General features: G+C 37.5%; 1 long non-coding RNA gene across 1 annotated transcript; it reads left to right on the plus strand.

The window, feature by feature from the left end:
- The first annotated feature begins 483 nt into the window (after positions 1–483).
- Positions 484–18,164, plus strand: LOC132037563 (uncharacterized). The gene is made up of 2 exons (XR_009409924.1): positions 484–915; positions 17,862–18,164. It is a non-coding gene; the product is annotated as an uncharacterized LOC132037563 (long non-coding RNA).
- The last annotated feature ends 4,563 nt before the right edge of the window (positions 18,165–22,727 follow it).

Consider the following 22,727-nt stretch of genomic DNA (forward strand, 5'->3'; position numbering starts at 1 on the left):
CTTCCTTTGGATTCCGTTACTTGAACACTTTACCTTTATTGATGCATTTATTTTTTGTTTGAAAAAACCAGCAAATTAATTCTTAGTTTACCATCTTTTATATGACAAACCTAATTAGCTAATTTTACCTAACTTCATTTGTGGATTGTAATATGGCCGTTTCATTCATTGGTTTTACGTCTGGATGCACAATGCATAAAACATACAAGCATTTTTGCACTTTTAAGTAATCAAATATTAATTATTATCTATAACAAAAAACTTTAATGAGTTTTCTTTTACATTTTAATTGATGTTGGTTGGCTTTAATGAGAATTAAATATAAGGGTGTTAAGGGGGCCGAGATAGAGTTTTTTTAGGGGGGTGTGGGGCGAGTTAGGGCTTTTTTAGTAGGGCGAGGGGGGCCGGGTCAAAACTTTTTAATTACCGATCTCAATACTTTATACTGTCCAGAGGCTTCACTAAAGCAAAATGCATAAGCAACACGATAAACACTTTTCTCCCATTCGGTCAATTGAACCTTAAAATTCTCCCCCAAAAGAGGTGTTGGATATTTAAACTGGGTCACGGGTCGCTCCATATGGGCTGACCCTTCCCATTTGAAAAGGATAAGGATAGAAGTTACGGAATAACTTCCCTGAAGAGAAGTTACTGCCAAACGTGGTTAATTTAAGAAATGGGCAAATCAGTTTTCTGCTAATCTCTTGAACGCCCTTCTTAAGAAAAAGAAAACCAACTCTCTGTTCTTCTTCTTCTTTCAAGAAGAAAACTTTTCTTCCGAAGGTTGTGCTATGTTGACACAATTCGAAAGGCATTTAGTTCTTGAAAATCAACTTCGTTTCCTAGTGAATCGAAGTTCGACTTGGGGGAACTTTTTCGATGGTGAGTTCAACGATCTTCCGCTACGCTAGAAAGGTACGCAATATTGTTCTTGCCCCGTGATTTATTCTTACATTGGCATCAGAGACTAGGGCTTTATTCGCTTCTAGTTTGAATAATTCTTTCTTAAATAATATGGATGAAAGAAAATAGCCATTCTCAAAAGACTAGCAGTTTCGTTGCAATTTTGCTTTGCTTCTGTGGCCCCGTGAAAAGAGACGGCAATTGCTATCTCATGAAAAGCCAATCAAGCTTTTGACTTGGCTTTGCAGGACACTTATTTTTCTTAATTAAAAGGTATCATGTGAAGTTTTAGTATGTCTCTCGACTTTGATAATAATTAGTTTTCACATGTCTTTAATGGTGACGATTTACATGATAAAACGTGATTAGCACCATTGCGGCTATTTCGATTTACAGTTTGCTAAGGCAAATTACAAATTCACTTGAAGTTGCTTGTTTTTTCATGTTGGTCACATCTCCTCTAAAGAACTGGTGACCCTTGACTTTAAAGAAAAGTGCTTTGGCGATTCTTGCTATTTTTTTAAAAAGTAATTCACTGTGAAAAGGGACTTGTAGTCCTATACTACAGAGAGATTTTCTTTGGGCAAACTTGATGACAAGTATTGTTGATATGACTTCAACTGTGTAGAATTACCAAGCATTTTTTTTTATATACAAACTTGCAAAGTCCTGAAAGTTGCAAAATTGAAATATTAGTGAGCAGACATGGCTTTGTAGTCATTATTATTGGAGACAATGCAATATGAGTTTCAATCAAGTTGTTATTTCAACAAATGCATATTACAGTTACACGGATTGAAAATAGCATATGTTATGTAGCTTTCTATATGAATGTATCCCATTTCATGGATTTAGTTATTAAAAAAAAAAAAAATCTATGTATATAGTCAACTCATTATTCCTTGGAGTGAATGGATTTAGCCAAGTCTTAGTCATTTTTTATTGATACTTGAGTGGTCCTGAAAGGTCTATAATTTATTTCAATAAATAAGAATATGACCTTTTGCTAATTTCTCTTCTACGAGTTAATGTGACATATGTTGTCACTTAACCATCCTAGTTGTATCCTTGTTCCCGTTTCAAAAATAACTGGAGGAGGACGAGCTCGAAGTTCTCCAAGTGAGAGTGACACTGAGAGCGGAGCTAGGGACAACGTAGAAGAGTACGTCGACACAGGACTATTTTCAGGTTTGATGGATATGATTCTGAGATCATCAGGTCTAATGTTTCGATGACGATATGAAGGATCTTTAGAGATGAGAGAGATTGTCATAGGGAAGGGAGAAGAAAATATGAGGAAATTTATAAAGTAAAAATGGACCTTTTTGCTACTATATCGTATTTGCCTATTTGGGGCGAAATTAGCAAAATTAATAACTCATTATTCATTGATTGAATTTTGGGTTGCTTTGTTCATATCGAGGAATTCTCTCCTAGAGCATTGGGGAAAAATATTGGATAATATTTATCATGAGTATGGTCTATATTAGTCCCTTTGTGTATATACTCTGACACTTGAAGCCAAGTGGGAGGAGAAAAAGGACATAGAAGCTAAGCTTAACAAGTCTTAAAGAGTAAAGAGATGTCCTACGCCTTCTTTTTATCAACCTTCTCCTATAGACAAGCTAGATAAGAATTTGCCTTAAAGAGTTGTAAACTTTTTTTTTTAATGAATATGTGTTATTTGTCTCTTCTGCTATATGTTCTGCTCATTTGTTATGTATAGCATAGTATGTAAGAGGATGTGACTTAAAGAATCTGTATGATTCTAGTCACAAATGTAATTTGATACATACTAAGAAATGATTCCCATTTTTCATTAATCATTTGGATAGTAGATGATGATTGGAAATTAAATGACCTTTTGATTCTACACTAAATGTGAAGTCATTATGGGAATTGATTTTCTTGAGTATGTATATCACATGCATAATTGATGAGTCTTACTTGCATGATTGTGTCTCATAAAAGACTATGGCTTTAAGAAGTATAATTGTTGATCTGAATAAAGGTGATAAGTCGAACGGCGAAAATCATGATACGTGAAGCCGTAAGATATGGTTTGTATTGAAAAATCAAGATGCTTTAAAGAGTATAAACCTCGTGATGTATCACCCAAAGGAGGGTAACACTACCTAATATAGGAGAGATCTTGATACTTACAATGCGTAGAAAAAGAAAGACTCCACTACATGTGGAATTATTGTAAGTTCAGTTGTTAATGATCTCATCTATGATGTGAAATATATTTTACTGCTCATGTCATGTAGGCACACTTATATGATATATATGTATATATATATATATATATATATATATATATATATATATATATATATATATATATATATGGCAAGATACAATTTTGACTCGCCTGAGACAGTTGAGAATCAAGTTTGACACGCAGAAGAAGTGAATTTCTCATCGTGTCAAGAAACACCAAAGGGTGATGTTTGGAATGATTGTTCGACTTAAAAGTGTTGGTCATGTTCTATTGGATGAGCAGTAAGGGCAGGCAGTGATTCAGTCTCTTCCCAACATTTAAGAATCTTTTAAAGGCTAACTTGACACCATAAAGATGGCATCAAAACAATTATCAATGTTAACCATCATGTGGAACTTGAAGATGAGCGGCTTGGTGCTGCTAAACCAATACCTAGTGCTTATGTGGCAAATCAAGTGCTATAAAGAAACTTCCACGCTTCAAGTGCAAGAAACTTAAATAGGGTCAAAGAGACTGAAGATGGATCCTCCAAGGAAAGAAACCTATTGAATTCCAACAAGGAAAAGTGGCATTACAAGAAGAAAGATAAAAATTGTGGTGCTGCAACTGTCAATATTTGTTCTTCTTGTATTAGGTTTCTCTCTAGCAATAATATTGCGAAAATTACTCTATAAAATGTCTTCTATGGTTCTGGACACCTTTATGATGGTTTATTTATGTTAAATAGTAATCATTCCACTTATGACTATTATGTGGACTAATATATTATCACATGCTATTTGCGTAATAAAGATGTTGTTACTACATGGCATTTATTACATAGCATGTAAGATTGGGTTGCATTGGGCAAGATAGAATGAATTGATTGGCTAAGGAAGGACACTTGGGTTCTTTCTCCAAAATAGACATGCCACTTGTGAACATTATCTTGTTGGAAAGATTACATATAAACCATTTGGGAAGGCTAAGAGAGCTGACTTCTTATTGCAATTAATCCATTCAGACGTCTGTAATTCACAAATACGAAGGCTAGGTCTGTTGTGTTTCTTTTCATTATGTTTGTCAATGATTTCACGCACTTTGATTATATCTATTTGATTTCTCATAAATCTGAAGCACTTGAATGCTTTAGAAGATATATGAATGAAGTTGAGAATCAATAAGAAGGCATGAATATCTATCAAGACAATTTGATAAATTATATAATGAAAAAGGCATTACCAGATGGTTAACTATTCCTTACACACCTCAACAGAATGGTGTAGCAGAAAAGAGGAATAGAACACTATTGGACATGACAAAGTCCATGATGGCGCAGACAAATTTACCTATCTCTTTCAGGGGAGATGCGTTATTGACTGCGGCCTACATATTAAATAAAGTGCCTTCTAAATCAGTTACTTTCACTCCTTATGAGCTATGGACTGATCATAAACCGAACCTGAATGATCTACGACCTTGAGGTTGTGTTGCATATGTAAAAGATCACTTTAACAAGTTTGGTATCTTTGGGTCCAAAAGGCAAGAAATTTATCTTTATAAGATACTCTGACACTCCAAAGGGTATGTGTTCAATGGTGATTAAAGGATGGAAGTGTTAATCACGAGATGTCATATTTCTGGAAAATGATTTTCCAAAGTAGGGCGAAATAAAGAATGGAGAGCCTCTTTATGAAGTGTTGAATTCAGACAGTTAGCAAATGTCTTCAGATATGTTTGATAATTAATATATGAAGGATCGGTTCCTGATCCAAGTGGGAGTCTTGAATCCCAAACTTTGTCTGAGGAATCTGAATTTCAATTACGTAAGAGTACCAGAAAAGATATACCTAAACGATCTTATGAGATTGAAGATTACGTTTTCTTGGTGGCTCCTACAGAATTGGATGAGCCTAATTCTATATCTGAGGCTTTAGCGTGTCCTGGAAAAGATGAGCGGATGAAAGAAATGAAAGAAGAATTAGAGTTCATGAGAACCAACAAAGTTTGGGATCTGGTTGACCTTCCTCTTAGCATAGAGATATTGGGAACAAATAAGTTCTCAAAATTAAACGCAACGCGGACAGGTCAATAGAAAGAAACAAGGCACGATTATGTCACGACCCGACTAGGCCCATGACGGGTACCCGGGGCTAACCACCGAGCACCGCTCATTCTATTACTTATCCTGCCTTCCTTCATATTTCTCATCATTCATAATCATAGAAAAACGACTTTCATTTAAAACATATTTACTTTATAAACATAAGCCCTTCGGCTATCAAAATAATATATACATGCATATACATAAAGACTGTGAGACCATACTACCCACACATACGTATCTACGAGCCTCTACTAGAGTACTAGACATATGGACGGGACAGGACCCCGTTGTGCCCAAAATATATGTACACAAAATACTGTCTCAAAATGGCACCTCCGGAATAAAGGAGGGCTTCTGCCAATCTGCTGATAGCTACTATGGATCTGCACCGTCTCCCTGTCTACCTGTGGGCATGAACACAGCGTCCAAAGAAAAGGACGTCAGTACGAAATGTGTACTGAGTATGTAAAACATGATCAATATCAATATGGAAACAAAATGGATAATCGTATGAAATAACATAAGATGGGAGACAATAGCATCCTCATCATAGCACGTACCTGCTTTCCGTAGGGACGTTCCATTTCTATTTCGTACTCACATACATACATTCATATATTTGCACATACATAGCCCTTACTTGGCACTTACATGGTCTTAACATATTCATACTCTAATCGATGGCATATACATGGCATAATCGTACTCATAAGGATGTCATACATATAGCTTATTCGCACTCATATAGGTATCATACATGTAGCTTATTATATTGCGTACCCGACCATGAAGGTTCGGTGTTATCCTTAACATCATTATACGTCACATAAGCATATCATGATCTTAGCACGACTAATCATCATCTCACATTCATCATAACGCATACATATACCCATCATAGTGTCGTATCTGTTTATACACATTTGAACAATATCCGTATTCGGCCACGTAGGGCTCGACAATATCCGTATTCGGCCACGTAGTGGCTCGACAGCATCCGTATTCGGCCACATAGGGCTCGACCATATCCGTATTCGGCACGTAGGGCTCGACAATATCCCACATTTACCTTTCGTACCCGGCCATAACGGGGCTCGGTGTGTCTCTTATAATCACATACACCTCATATGCTTATCATAGCTTTCCATAAAATATGCATTTACATCAAGGACAGTCTATTAGAAATAATATAATTTCCAAGACGTGAACTTCATAACATATACCGTATACTTACCATTGTTACTCGTCACATATGCGTATGCATCATCATCATGCACCTCATAGGTGTATTATAAGCTAAACATCATCATACATATCAAAGACTCATCATTTCTAATCATCTCGTAAGCATATCATGGCACTATCATAATTGCTCATCATAATTCATCACAATGCATGCATGGGACTCATGGACGATTACACTTTATCGGGGTGACGTAAGGTCGTGAACCCCCGATTACATTATAGGGCATTCATGAACATTCCACCTCACCTTGAAGGAATTAGCACATAAGGTGAGTGTATACAATAATCAACATCAATGAACTATGGATAGCTTCATTAGCTTTATAGGATCATCATATCATAGACTATAGCATCTCTTAGACTTAAGCTTATCATTATCATTATCATACTCATAACGTATCTCTTATCTCGTATGGCTATTCATGAACTAGGGCTCATAGTTTTCTAGAAGATAGGAAATTCGTAAAGAAGGAGGAAATTCATACCATAAGATTCATGCCTTAGAAAGAAAGGACTAGCCTTACATACCTTTGTCGTTTAACTATTCTATTGCTTGCTCGTTGTCCTTTAATGCACACGTTTTACCTTCAAGAGAATTCGTATCGGCATTAGCTACACAATTATATGAACGGGCTTATTAAAGCTAGAGAAAATTGGGCAGCATTTCCTTTGTTTATATGACTTCCTCCATATTCCATATCAACTCCCAAACATCTGTAATATCATTCATAATATCATAAATAACAATCATCATTTATCTATATTATTCACATTTCACAATTTCACTTCAATTTCCCCATAATCATAGTCATAATTTACTATTATATTCTTACATGTATAATACTCATTCCATGTTCTAAATGTCATTCACAATCTACCAACAATCACAACATATCCATTTTCGTGATGCATTCCAAACTACTACTCAACACTAGCACTATTCCCACATTTATGACCCATTTTCTATGTCCAAAGAAAATCCAAGTATTTCAACTTTTCAATACTTCAAATAATATGAAAAGATCATGAAACTCACCTTAGATGGTTTAGGAATAAATCTTGAGTGGTAATACTCTCCTTACACAAAAACCCTAGTTCACTTTTCTTGGGATTTCTTGACTTAGATGAACTTTGATGAATTTCTTACACTTGATTCACTTGATTTCTTGGTATTGATCTTTGATTTCCTTTGATTTCCTGTGGATGAAGAGTAGAGAGAGTTCTAGAGGGTTCTAGAGAGAAGTGGTGTGGAAATGAAATGAATTAATGAACGTGGGTCTCCTTTTAATAACTTAAAATCTGATCCCGTCGGGTAACTCTACGCCCATTTTGACGGGCCGTATAAATTCCTACGGACCGTCAAAATTGTCCGTAGAACTGCCCAGTCAAAAATGGGTCACTGTGACCATTTGACGCTGGGCTGGGTCCATTTTACGGACCGTAGGATTTCCTACGGACCGTCAAAAGTCCTACGGGGCGTCAAATGGTCCGTAGGATTTCTCTCTCGCCGACAGTCTGTCGTAGAATGGCCATAACTTTTTACTCAGACCTCACATTGATGAGAGGTTTGTTGCGTTGGAAACTAGACTCGATGAAATTCAATTTGAAAGAAAGAAACACACAAAAACTCCTCATATTCTAGGAGATATTCCCCCACCAATGTGGACCAAAATTTTGTCCGAAAATTTTGCCAAGTTTTACCAAAGTTCCCATAAACTCAATTCCTTTATTTGTTTGTTCTTAAATCCTTATGGAACCTTCTTAACACTTATTTAACACTTCATTAAAAATACAAGGGGCATTATAACTCTTCTCCAAAACTTCATTAAGTCATCATCAACTCGATACTCGTAAATCTTGCTCGACACATGACATATACCTCACTTTCCTTACCAACTTTAGTCTCCTACTTCAAATGTCTTTGAAATCTTAATTAGGACCATTAAGGACTAATTCTTACTTGCCCAAACATCATATACATCTTATCCTTCGTCAGCCTATTCACTGCACGTTAACGGGAAATTTTTCCGAGGTGTAACATTAGTAGCAAAAGGTTTTACTCAAGAAGCTGGAATAAATTATGAGGAAACTTTTTTTCACCAGTTGTGAAGTTTACCTCAATTTATCTACTTTTGGCTATTGTTGCACGTTTGGATCTAGAATTACACCAAATGGACATGAAGACAGCTTTTCTCAATGGAGAACTAAATGATGAACTCTACATGGAACAACCTGTGGGTTTCATCATTGAAGGCCAAGAACATATTGTCTGTAAATTGAAAATATATATTTATGGCCTGAAGCAGTCACCAAGGCAATGGTAATTGTAATTTCACAAGGAGGTGATGTTACACCCTGTAGTTTTGTATGTCGAGATTCGAGTTACCCTTCAGGAGGTATATGAGATTAGATGCGCCTATCTTATGTTTATGAGGGTTTAAGTTTATATAATAAGCTGCGGAAGGATTGGAGGGCAAGTGGATCAAGAAAATTAAGTTTTGTTGGATTTTGGAGGAAATAGGAGGGGTAATTTTGGCCCTACTTGAGGAAGGAATATCTTATGGTATACGAGGAGTTTTGAAGTGAAATAAATGCCTAAATTGAAGTTCGGGAAGCCTAGTTTCCAACTCAACAACCGCGCATCGATACGATGTCGAAGTAGAGAATTATGGACGTTACAAGTTAGGCGGGCAGAGCAAGGCGCGCTGCTACAGTGCTATAGTGCCAATCGACTCTAACCAACTATATAAGGGGCAAAATCCCATTTTTTTCTTCACAAATTTTTTTCCAAATATTCCAAAAAATTTAGCAAGCATATGAGGGCATATCTACACCATAAAAGTGAGGATTTTGAGTAAATTTCGAGTGACGGAGTATTAATCGAGGGCCGGACAGCGTGTAGTCGCGATTATAGTTTTGTTTGTGTTGGAGTTGGCCCGGATTCAAGTAGATATTGAAGATCTTCCTATTCTAGTGAAGGTAAGGTGTGAATTTCTCTTTATTAATGTTGATTTAGGAATATTTATGAGAATAAGAGTTATAATTATTGTGTTGGTGTTGTTGACTTATGGATGCAAGTTTGAAGAGAGTTTTGGATGAAAATATACATATTTGTCTTGTAGAATCTTGATGATATTGTTGTTGATGTTGTTGGTATTGTTTGGGAGTTGTTTTGGTATTTGGAGGAAGTGAATAATATGGGGGAGATCTTTGCCCAAATTTTCGTAACCCAAATTAGCCTTCAATGAGTAATGCTTATAAGTTGATGGAAATATGATGGAAGTATAATTAAAGATGTATTTCTCAATTTATAGGTTCAGGTGAAGGGCAACCATCGGAGTAAGGGATTCTTTAAGTGGTGGCTTGACGGATAAGGTATGTAGGGTGTTTGTTTCTCTCTTTCTTTGGCACGAATCCAACTAAAGCATGAACGTGAGCGTCCCATAACAAATTCATTCCATTCCTATGCTATGTATTTCAAATCTTAATGCCTTAATTACTTGACTGATTCTACCATATTATCATGTTAATCATCATTAAGTTATTTCCTTGGATTCGATACGAACTGCATAATTCATTCGGAGGTTACGACCTTATGTCACTCCGAAAGGCCGCCGTTACTTCATTGGCTTATTATGCATGGTGTATATATATATATATATATATATATATATATATATATATATATATATATATATATATATATATATATATATATATATATATGTAGATATATATATGCACTATTTTACTACACTGAGCCGCTCTATAGTCGGCCGGGTATGGCACCTATTATACAACCACTGATCAGTTGGTATTATATATCGAGTCCCGAAAGGGCCGGGTACTTACACACCGAGTCACGAAAGGGCCGGTTACTTATACACCGAGTCCTGAAAAGGCCGGGTACGTTATGCTGATGATACTATTTATATATATATATGAGCATATACCTGCATATGATTTTAAAACTCATGCATTGTATATTGTACGTTCTAGGATGGCAGGTTACTTCTATTCTCTTTGTACCTCCATCCTACTTATGTTATTGATTCCAGCCTTACATACTCAGTGCTTTTATCCGTACTGACGTCCCATTACGCGAGACGCTGCATTTCGTTCTGCAGGCACTGACAGGGTTATTGAGGAGCGATCGCATTAGGATTTTCCAGCTTCAGCGGTGTTAGCAAGTGCCACTTCTCTGGACTTCTTTGTCTTTTGGTATTTTTCTGCTAGTGTAGTATATGTTCATAGGTACACTCTTAGAGGTTCATAGACATAGTGGGGTATGTATATATTGTGTATGGTCACGTTAGCCTTGTCTTGGTCTGTAATACTTTCCTGTTAGCCTTGCCGGCTTTATGATACTCGTGATGTTATGGTGACCTTGTCGGTTCGCTTATGTACAGATATGTTGGATTATCGGATATTTCTATGTTGGGCCTTTTCTGCGTGCAGGTGTTCTTTGAATTACGGTATATGAAGTTCAAAGCAACTGTTAAGTCAGGTGGTCTCCGGCCCACGGGGCGGAGCCCGTCATACTCCTCGTCGGGGTGTGACAGGTGATCTCATATAGTCTTATCATGATCAGTGAAGACCATTTCATCTATGTGAAAAAGTCCAATAAAATGTTTGTAATTTATTTCCTTTACGTGGATGATATTTTATTAGCCGAAAATAATTTGGAGTATGTGAAAACTATCAAGTCATGGATTTCAAAGTTATTTGACATGAAAGACATGGGTGAATCTGACTATATATTGGGTGTTAAGATCCAAAATATCATTCCAGAAAAGTTTTTTGAGTATGTATCAAAAAACATAGATAAGGAAAGTTTGGAACGCTTTTGAATGAATAGTTGTAAACCCGTGGATACTCCTATGGCAAGAGGTGAAACTTTGAGCCTTGATCTGTGTCCAAAGACTGAAAAAAAAAGGAAGACATGTCTCGAGTTTCATATTCAAGTGTTGTCGGGAGCTTGATGTACGCTATGAGGTGTACTTGTTCAGACATTTGTTATGCCATAAGTCTGGTAGCAGGTATCATAGTAGCAGGTATCAATCCAATACTGGAAGAGATCATTGAAAGATGTGAAGAGGATTTTCTGATACTTGAAAGGAACTGCAAATTATTGACTATTCGATAGTGGTTCTGATTTACTCCTGAGAGGTCATATAGATGTTGATTGGGCTGGTGACCGGAATGATAGAAAATCAAATTCTGGCTATGTTTTCTTACTTACTGGTGGTACTATTTCACAAAAGTAAGAAACAAACTTGCACGGTCCTTTCGTCCATGGAAGCTGAATTCATGGCTTGTGCATCTGTAGTACAAGAAGTTGTTTGGTTAAGGATTCTTTAAGCATTTTCATGTTGCAAAGAATTCTCAGGGTTCCACAATTTTATATAGTGACAGTCAAGAGGCTATTGCATTTACAAAGGATCCTAAGTTTCATAATAAGATCAAACAAATTGATTTCAAATACATATAACTTCATTAGACATTATGGCAAGTGGAAACATAACATTGCAATACATGTCTTCACAAAGATGATGGTTGATCCTCTTACAAAAATCAATATCTAGAGACATATTTGAGAAACATGTTGTGGCTCTAGGTTTGCGAAGGGTATGTTGAAATTTATGTAATGCAAAATATACTCATCGATGAATTATGATTGAGATTATGTTGATATTCTATATGCATGTGATGATATCTTAGTGAAGGATATAAGTGTGTCGAACAAGTCACGAGATTGGCTCTCTCACACGAGCAATTTCCTCTTACGTTGAGGAACATGAAGATATGAATTCTACCACCATGTTATGACTTGTTTGTAAGCCAGATATGAGTTTCTCTAAGAAGATGAATTTGAGGATCATTGAAGAGAAAAACTCGGGTTAGACATCTCAAGGTGTCTAGACCAAGATCTGTGCAGTGTTGAATGAGTAAAATAATAAGACATGCGCGCTAACATATGGTGATAACACCGTAGCAAGTGTTTCATACCATGTGTGCTTAGCGACCAATGGGTTAATGGGGAATAGGTCCCTGCTTTTTTATTTTGTGAGACCCAGAAAGTTATAATATTGACTTTCCATTGGAATACCCTTTGACCTTTTACTGTTTCTTAAAGTACAAATCAATGTTGCTACTTTAGCATGTCACTAATAGCTATGAGTGATTCGGCAATACAGTGCATGTCTAGGAAAGCAATTGATTTGTGATGGATAGTTTCGAGTACAAAGGGAAGACAGCTAAGATTAACAATGTAACTTGTATTCACAGGTCGATCATTACACTTACAATAAGGGTAACAAGTGTAATTGTGGATAAAGTTATACATGAACTCGAGTTCACCTCTTTGTGAGGATGAGGGATCAGATAACTTGCTATTAGAGTAGCAAATGATGTCTGGCGTATTGCGAGTAATAAGATCCTCATGTTTGTTAGTGAATTCTTTCCGCATGTGATTGATTTCCTACGTGGAGCTCTTGTACAACCTTAATAGGTAAAGCTCTTGATGCTCGCGGGTTGCACGAATTACTTCCTAGTATGAATTACGTATGTTATTGACATAATACTGAATTCGGTCTAGCCCATAATGAGCGAAGTGGGAGATGTTGATATTTAAACGGAGTCACGGGTCGCTCCATATGGGCTGACCCCACCCATTTGAAAAGGATAAGGATAGAAGTTATGGAATAACTTCCCTGAAGAGAAGTTACTGCCAAACGTGGTTAATTTAAGAGATGGGCAAATCAATTTTCTACTAATCTCTTGAACGCTCTTCTTAAGATAAAGAAAACCAACTCTCAGTTCTTGTTCTTCGTTCAAGAAGAAAACTTTTCTCTGGTTGTGCTATGTTGACACAATTCGAAAAGCATTTATTTCGTGAAAATCAACTTCGTTTCCTAGTGAATCGAAGTTCGACTTGGGGGAATTTTTTCGGTGGTGAATTCAACGATCTCCCGCTGCAGTAGAAAGGTACGCAATATTGTTCTTGCCCCGTGATTTATTGTTACAAGAGGATTGATAATGTAAACATAATGATTAGTATAATCCATATGTTCAATCATCAAATAAATGAACCCATTACACGAAACAATTATTCTCAACCTATGATAAAAACCAACACCAAAATTAATATCAATCAATCTAGGATTTAGTAGAGGGAGGTGAAACTTAGGGCTCAACACAATGGGTCTGTTTAAGGACTGAGAATTATAATCATACTAGCCTTGAGTTCAAGAATCGAAGCTTTCGAGAGACCATCCAAAAGCAAAATGCAGGGAAATTAGATGATCTTGTGTGATACAACTTAAGAAATAAAGGGTTAGAAGTTAAAAGATAATACCACAGTTTGCAAACAGTCTTACAATAGAAAATGGGCTTGATTCGTAATCTTGAAAGAATATCCACCATAACACATTTGGAAGGTCCATAATTGTGACCTCACAATCACAGGTCCTTGTTGGTTTGCAATCACACTTGACATATACATATTCTTTAATGATTTTTGTTTTCTTGAAGAGAGGTAAAGAGTTGAGTAGTATTTGTTTGTCACTTGCGAGTAAAGCTTCGAGTGGCGATTGAAGAACACGCGCCGAAGGGCTTCACATGAGAGGTGTTTGTTTTGGCTTTGCTATTGCGAGTAGAGCTGCGACTATCAATGGCGAGTGGCATTGTTGGGTTTGAGACAGTGATAGGAACATCATCGTAAAGATTTTCTGGTTCCATTTTTAACCCAAAGCCTTAAAAAGTCTCTCTTATGGGAACCGGACTTTTAGGAATCAGTTCGGGGTTTTCAATGGGCTTCGGTTAGTTTTATTTTACTTTATTTTGCTGTTATGTTTTTAAAATTTTGATACAAAATAAGGTAACTAATTTTTCAATATTTTGCTATTAATTTGAAACTTAAAACTATTATTCTCTTCGTTCCTTTTATGAAAAAAGATTTTTTTTTTTTTTTGTTTTGCTTGTCTATCTTAACAAAATCGAAGAGATTTATTCTTTCTTTTAATATTGTCCTTATCATTAAGTAACTATATAAATTATTAAATCAAACATAGATTTTCAAAGCATAATTAATAAGGGTAATTTAGTAAACATAAGTCATCTCTACTTTAACAGAAAGCTATTTCTCCTCTTCAATATGGACATTTCAAGTGATGCTTCTACCCAAAGATAAAGCCCTAACACTGATCTCACCTTTCAAACTCGTGAAACTATACTTATGTTGGCTCAATTCAGTTCGGAAAGCAATCATCCTCCTGATTTCATCATTGGTGATGGATCTGCTGACCCATTTGTCTATTAAGCACTGATTATTATGTTATTGAATTTGAAGATTAGGGTTATAGAACTCGAACGCATTTCTTATTGTTGGATCTTCTTCTTTTCCAACGGAAAACTCTAACATGGGACTTGGCATGTAAAATCTTCACCATGTCTATGTCTTATCTTTTTTAATCAACTTTTTCCATTCATTAATGTTAGTAAAGACAAAATTTATTATCCTAGATAGGTTGAACGATATTCTACTGACAGCTCACGACAATTTGATTTATGAGGCTAGGGTACTCAGAGAAGTTGAACTAATGAAGGCAACTATGAAGATTGGAGCTCTAACATGCAACTTAGCATGTAAAATCTTCACCATGTCCATGTCTTATTTTTTTTTTCAAATCAAATTTTTCCATTCATTAATGTTATTAAAGAAGAAATTTATTAGCCTAGATAGGTTGAACGATATTCTACTGACAACTCACGACAATTTGATTTATGAGGCTAGGGTACTTAGAGAAGTTGAACTAATGAAGGCAAATATTAAGGTTGGAGTTGGGGTTGAGATTGAGGTTGAGGATGGGTGCGTTGATGAGGTGGAATGTATTTTTCATCGAACTCGGGCTATCCGTGTACTCATATCATTTTAGGGGATTTGATTAGAAGAAAAAAACAACGTAAACTCGAGAGACTGCCATACTTTGGGCCGGGATTGATTCATTTTTTTATTGTGTTCCTTCTTACCGGGGTGTTGTATTGTGGATTTTTCTAATAGAGTAATGCACATCCATAACATGGAAGAATTAATTCCCCAAAGGGCATAGCCAAAAAATACTATGCTATGTCTAGTTTATCTATTTTAGCACTGTTGGAGGTTTTTTTGTTTGTTTTTAGTGTCATGTCTAGGTTTGCTGGATGTAATGTATTAGTCTTTCAAGTTATTTTAAATTACTTTTTAATTTAAAAAAAAAATAGTAAAACAAACCCATAATGAAAAGTTTTGTAGTCAAGAAAAAATTTAACTCGTATATTCATTCGTACTAAACTTTTTCTTGTACTTATAGACTAGGCACATTTATGTTAATATCCATTAGTTAACATGGTTAACACATGAAGTCAAAACCTGCATATTGGGAAGGGTTCTCATATGCCCTTCATACAGTACATCAAAGTGAAAACGCTTGTGTCCTAGATCTACAACCAACAAATATCTTCTTAAATGAGACTGTTGATCTTATACTCTGCAATCTGTGACTTTTGATTAGTTCAAATTCATTAATAGGAGACGATTTTGGGACACCAACCTACAATGATAAAACTTCAGTTACAACACCTGATTGTGACACGTAAGGGGTTCGTGCTAAAGCTTAGCCCAGAGCAATAGCATGGTGTCTCTACATTTGAACATGTACGCTTGCTTTCTGGTGTTGATTTCCTTCTTTACGGTTACGAGGAAGAGAGTAGCGACGATAAAAGTTTGGCAACTTGGTCATCACGATCGCTTCAGGGACACTGCGAACGCGTAGAGTAAAGGGGCCGAGCTGACTACAATTAAACATTCAGCGAGATCACGACTAGGGCAGCACGATCACGAAGGGTTAATTCCATCTGTAACACCTCGTACCTTTAAACTAAGCATCGTCTATGACTCAGGGAGCCCCGAAGCCAAAAAGGGGAGTTTATATCGCAAAACCAGACTCAGTTCTGCAGGTGACACTCGACGGCCAATGGGATGGACCGTCAAAACGCACCATCCCTAGAACCTCGTTTTGCAAACTCTCTGGACTTTCTCAGGCTGCTGACAGTACGGTTGAATCGACGGACCGTCAATGATGCACCGTCAAAAATTTGACTTAGACCATCAAAGCAACTCGACTGGCCATCGAATTTCGAAGGACGTCAAAGTGCACCGTTAATCCTCCCCGACAGCAAATAGTATAAATACGACACTTCATTCTAGAAAATCAGTTTTCATGAATCCCAAGCCCTAGCACGAAGGTTTCTCTTCCCAACCATCTTCTACATCAAGGTAAGTCCTTTCCGCGTATTTTCAGGTGATTCTATCATAGTATAATCAATTCCTACGCGAGCTCCACTATTCTTAACGTACGGTTTTCAAGCAAACCCATCTCAAGGTTCAAAGTCCAAGCTTTTGGAATTCCATTGCAAGTTTGGAGCAATAACAGGTATGTAGGGCTTCTATCTACGTGTGGGAACATCTTTGTTCTTCCCCACGCCACGTGCTTCCATGAAAGTATGAAGTTACACCAAAACTAAGGTTCTAGCCATGTTCATGATAACCTTAATCACGTTTACTATGATATACCATGATTGTACAGATAATTCGTTATTGTTTTCTTAATACTCCATTTTGACTTATTGAGAATCTGTCCGTAATCAATGAAAATCCATGCTTCAAATTCAATGGGTTCTTAAATACAAGTTATGAACTATTATGCTTAATTTCATGAAAATCCTGCATGTCTACACGTTTTCATGCAAGTATATTATATAACTATATTCATGTTATAGTTCAAGTCATTTTATGAAATTCATGGGCTTCTTAGCCAACTATATCATATCCATGTTTTTGGGAGTCGCACAGATTACCGAGAAGGTTTTATACCTGAAACTACGTTTGCCAGCGTAGGATAAGGATCGATCCGCCCAGTTAGGATAATTCCTTCATATTGTCCCCATTGAGGGATTTGGATCCATTCATGTCATGTTTATGTCTTGTACCCCGGCAAGGTACAAGATGGCTTAGTTGATTGGGCAGAGATCAGACACCACATACTAATGTGGTGGTTTCATGTCTGTTACACTAATGCTCTCCCACAGATATTTTTACTTATATATATATATATATATATATATATATATATATATATATATATATATATATATATATATATATATATATATATATATATACATACACACACACACATGTTCATGTTCATGTTCATGTTCATGACCAGGTTACAGTTTCAGTTTCAGTTCTTATCATGTTATTTCCTATGCCATGTTTATTTCATTCAGTTGCTTTACATACCAGTACATTCAATGTGTTGATGTGCCTTTTCTATTGCCCGGGGTCTGCATTTCACGATGTAGGTACAGACTTAGAGGACGACGCATCTACTCAGTAGGACATTGCACGTATCAGTTGTTGGTGAGCCCCATCTTCTTCGGGGGTATTGTCATTATTTATTTTTATGATAGTTATACAGTTAAGGTATGCTGGGGGCCTTATCCTAGCAATCATGTTTAGCAGTTCAGACTCATGTTAGAGGTTTCATAGACTTGTCAGTTATGTTATGTCAGATATTCAGAGTCATCTAGCCATTTTGGCTCATTATTATTATTATGTTTATTCAGACTATTCCACATTATGATATTATGATATTTTCAGACTTACGATTTATAGTCCCACGCTTTACTTAAATTATGCATGTTCATAGTTTATTCCGCATCAGTTCATGCCCATGTTGAGTCAGCAAGACATGTGGTTCGCTCGCTCACATACAGTCAGGCATCGAGTGTCGTGTTACGCCTATGCCATAGTTCGGGGCGTGACAAAGCTTGGTATCAGAGCAGACTTACGATTTATAGTCCCACGCTTTACTTAAATTATGCATGTTCATAGTTTATTCCGCATCAGTTCATGCCCATGTTGAGTCAGCAGGCCATGTGGTTCGCTCGCTCACATACAGTCAGGCATCGAGTGTAGTGTTACGCCCATGCCATAGTTCGGGGCGTGACAAAGCTTGGTATCAGAGCCTATGTTCAAGTGTCTTAGGGAATCTATGAAACCGTGTCCAGTGGGGTCACTTTTATATGTGTGAGGGCTCCACACATATAAACAGTTGACCACCAAGACATTCAGGATTGTCTCACTTCTTTTATACTCTAGATCGTGTAGTTAGAGCAGTACTTTCAGGAATTCTTCTAACTCGTGTGAATTACGTATTTCAAAAAATGGCTCCGAAAAGAAAGTACACGAAGAAGACTTCAGGTACCAACCAAAGACTTCGCTGCGTGCGGCTCGGGAAGAAGACGTTCGATTCGGACAGGCTGCCGGACCCGGCGGCCCCAACAGTTACACCTCCTAGTGCTTCAAATATGGATGTCAGAGGAGCTATCCGGTTGCTCACCCAGATTGTTGCTAATCAGGCTCAACGTCAGGAAACAGCTCCTAGCGTCAGTGCTAGTGGAGGATCTACTAGTTCCAGGACTCAGGAATTCTTGTGGATGAAACCTCAAGTGTTCACAGGGACTAAGGCAAATGAGGATCCATAGAACTATATTGATGGGCTGCAGAAGGTGTTCCGCATTATGCATGCTACTGATATAGAAGCAGCGGAGTTTGGTGCCTTTCAGTTACAGGATGTGGCCCACATTTGGTATGAGTCATGAGAACAATCCCGAGAGGAAGATGCATTTCCTGCTACTTGGGATGAGTTTGCAGATGTTTTTCTTGACTACTTCATGCCAATTGAGTTCAGGGAAGAAAAGGCTAGTGAGTTGAGAGACTAAGGCAGAATAACATGACAGTCCAAGAATATTATCACAAGTTCATTTTGTTGGCCAAGCATGCTCCCCATATGGTTCCCGATATGAGGGCCGTAGTTAGGAGATTTGTGCTTGGACTCAAATCTAATTTGCACGGTGATGCAAATATGGCTGCTCAGAATAACAACATGACCATTTTCAAGATGGTTGCTTTTGTGAAAGGTAATGAGGACCGAATGAAGGAAGAATAAGCACTTCAGAAAGAGAAATAGAGGGAAATTAGTAAAAGAGCTAAGTCTGCAGGTAACTTCAGTCATGGGGGAGGTGGAGGCAGAAAATTATTTAAGAACGGGTCATCAGGACCCGCTCCATCTGCTGTTGGGGCCCTAGTCCCAAAGTTCAGGAATGATCAGAAGAAACAGAGTTTCAAGCTAACAGGTTTCTATTCTCAAGCTAGTGTGGGTCAACAGACTTATACTATTTCAGTTTACAACAAGTTGGTAAGAGGCACTCAGGTGAGTGTTGTTTGGTTATGGTTGTATGCTATAGTTGTGGCCAGTGACGCTATTTTCAGAGAGATTGTCCAACAGCTAGACTAGGTACTGGAGGTAATGTGGCCCAATGCATAAATTCAGCAGCTCCTTGTAATTCTCAAGCCCAGCAGAAGCGTGGAGCCGCAAAGTCCGGCAATACGGGCGACTGTCAGAACCTTTTGTATGCGCTGGCAGGTAGTCAAGATATAGAGGAATGTGTAGGTGTTGTCACAGGTACACTAACAGTCTTCACTTTCGACGTTTATGCCCTTATTGACCCAGGATCCACCTTATCTTATGTGACCCCATTTGTTGCTAAGAAATTTAGGATTGAACCAGAAAAGTTGCATGAACCCTTTGACGTGTCCACCCTAGTTGGGGAATCAGTTATAGCTAGACGTATTTATAGGAGTTGCCTAATTTTAGTCTATCACCGCAGAACCATAGCCGACTTAGCAGAGTTGGATATGGTAGACTTTGATGTAATCATGGGTATGGATTGATTATCTTCATGTTATGCCACAGTAAGTTGTAGAACCAAAATAATGAGATTTGAGTTTTCTAATGAACTAGTCATAGAGTGGAAGGGCAATTCAGTAGTACCCAGGGGTAGGTTTATTTCCTATCTAACAGCCAAAAAGATATTTCCAAGGGGTATATTTGTCACTTAGTTCGAGTTAGGGATACAGATGGCCAGACTTTAGCCCTCCAGTCCGTTCCAATCGTTAATGAGTTTCCAGAGGTCTTTCCAGAAGATCTTCCTGGAGTCCTTCCTGACAGGGAGATTGACTTTGGAATTGATCTATTTTTCGACACTAAGTCTATATCCATTCCGCTAGACAGAATGGCTCCTAGCAGAGTTAAAAGAGTTAAAAACCCAGATGAAAGATCTCCTTGATAAGGGATTTATTAGGCCTAGTGTTTCACCTTGGGGTGCGCCAGTCTTGTTTGTCCGAAAGAAAGATAGTTCCTTACGCATGTGCATTGACTACCGCCAGTTGAACAAAGCCACCATTAAGAACAAGTATCCTCTCCCTAGAATAGATGACTTATTTGACCAATTTCAGGGTGTCCATTGTTATTCTAAGATTGACCTCAGATCAGGTTGCCATCAGTTAAAGGTTAAGAAAGTTGATATTCCTAAGACTGCTTTCAAAACCCGTTATGGTCACTTTGAATTTCTTGTTATGTCTTTTGGGTTGAAAAATGCGCCAGCTGCTTTCATGGACCTTATGAACAGAGTCTTTAAGCCTTATCTTGATTTATTCGTCATTGTCTTCATTAATGATATTTTGGTGTATTCCCGTAGTGAGGCTGAACATGCAGAACATCTCTGAATAGTGTTACAAACACTTCAGGACCGTGAGCTTTATGCTAAATTCACAAAGTGTGAATTTTTGCTTAAGTCAGTGGCATTTTTAGTCCATGTAATTTCAGGTGAAGGTGTAAAAGTTGATTCTCAGAAAATAGATGCCGTAAAGAATTAGCCCAGACCCACTTCAATTTCTGATATAAGAAGTTTCTTGGGTCTGGCAGGCTATTATAGACGTTTCGTAGAGGTCTTTTCCTCTATTTATGCTCCGTTGACTAAGTTGACTCAGAAAAAGGTTAAGTTTCAGGTGGTTAGATGCATGTGAGCAAAGCTTTGAAGAGTTGAAGAAGAGGTTGACTTCTGCTCTAGTTTTGATGTTGCCAGAGGGAACCAAAGGGTTCGTAGTTTATTGTGATGCTTTGGGAATTGGTCTCAGATGTGCTTTAATGAAGCATGGTAAGGTGGTAACTTATGCATCTCGTCAGCTTAAGACTCATGAAAAAAAAATTCAGACTCATGATCTAGAATTGGCAGCCGTGATTTTTGCACTTAAGATATGGCGTCATTATTTGTATGGAGTGCATGTTGATATTTTCACTGATCATAAAAGCCTGCAGTATATCTTCAAGCAAAGGGAGTTGAATCTTAGGCAGAGAAGATGGCTCGAATTGCTTAAGGACTATGATGTGGATATTCTCTATCATCCAGGGAAAGCGAATGTGGTAGCCGATGCTCTTAGTCGACGTTCTATGAGAAGTTTAGCTCACGTTGAGGAAGATAAAATAACTATGACCAAATAAGTTCACCGTTTAGCTAATCTAGGAGTTCGACCCTTGGACTCCAAGGATGGTGGTGTGATTGTTCAGAACAGAGCTCATTCCTCCTTAGTAGTTGAAGTTAAAGAGAAGCAGTTTAGTGATCCCTACTTGTTACAGCTGAAAGAGGGGATTCACAAGCATAAGCCAATGGCTTTTAAACAAGGGGGAGATGATGGTACCTTGAAGTACCGAGGCAGATTATGTGTTCCAGATGTAGATGGGCTCAGAGAGCGAATTATGTCAGAAGCTCAGAATTCCAAGTATTCCATTCATCTAGGCTCCACTAAGATGTATCATGATTTTAAAAAGATCTATTGGTGGAAAAATATGAAAAAGAATGTGGTAGATTTTGTGGCTAAGTGTCCAAATTATCAGCAAGTAAAGGCCGAACACTAGAGGCCTGGTGGTTTGGCCCAGGATATTGATATTCCTGTTTGAAAATGAGAGATGATAAACATGGACTTCATAACAGGTCTACCTCGTTCATCTCGTAGACGTGACTCAATTTGGGTGATTGTGGACCGACTTACTAAGTCAGCGCACTTCTTGCCAGTTAAGACCACCGATTTAGCAGAAGACTATGCCAAGTTGTCTATTCGCAAGATTGTCAAATTGCATGGGACCCCAGTGTTTATTATTTCATATCGTGGTGCCCAGTTCATAGCAAACGTCTGGAAATCCTTTCAGAAAGGATTGGGTATCAAGGTAAACATCAGCATAGCTTTCCACCCTCAGACAGACGGCCGGGCAGAGCGTGTCATTCAGACTCTTGAGGACATGTTGAGAGCATGTGTCCTAGATTTTA

This window comes from Lycium ferocissimum, chromosome 11, assembly GCF_029784015.1.
Source record: "Lycium ferocissimum isolate CSIRO_LF1 chromosome 11, AGI_CSIRO_Lferr_CH_V1, whole genome shotgun sequence".
Classification (NCBI taxonomy): domain Eukaryota; kingdom Viridiplantae; phylum Streptophyta; class Magnoliopsida; order Solanales; family Solanaceae; genus Lycium; species Lycium ferocissimum.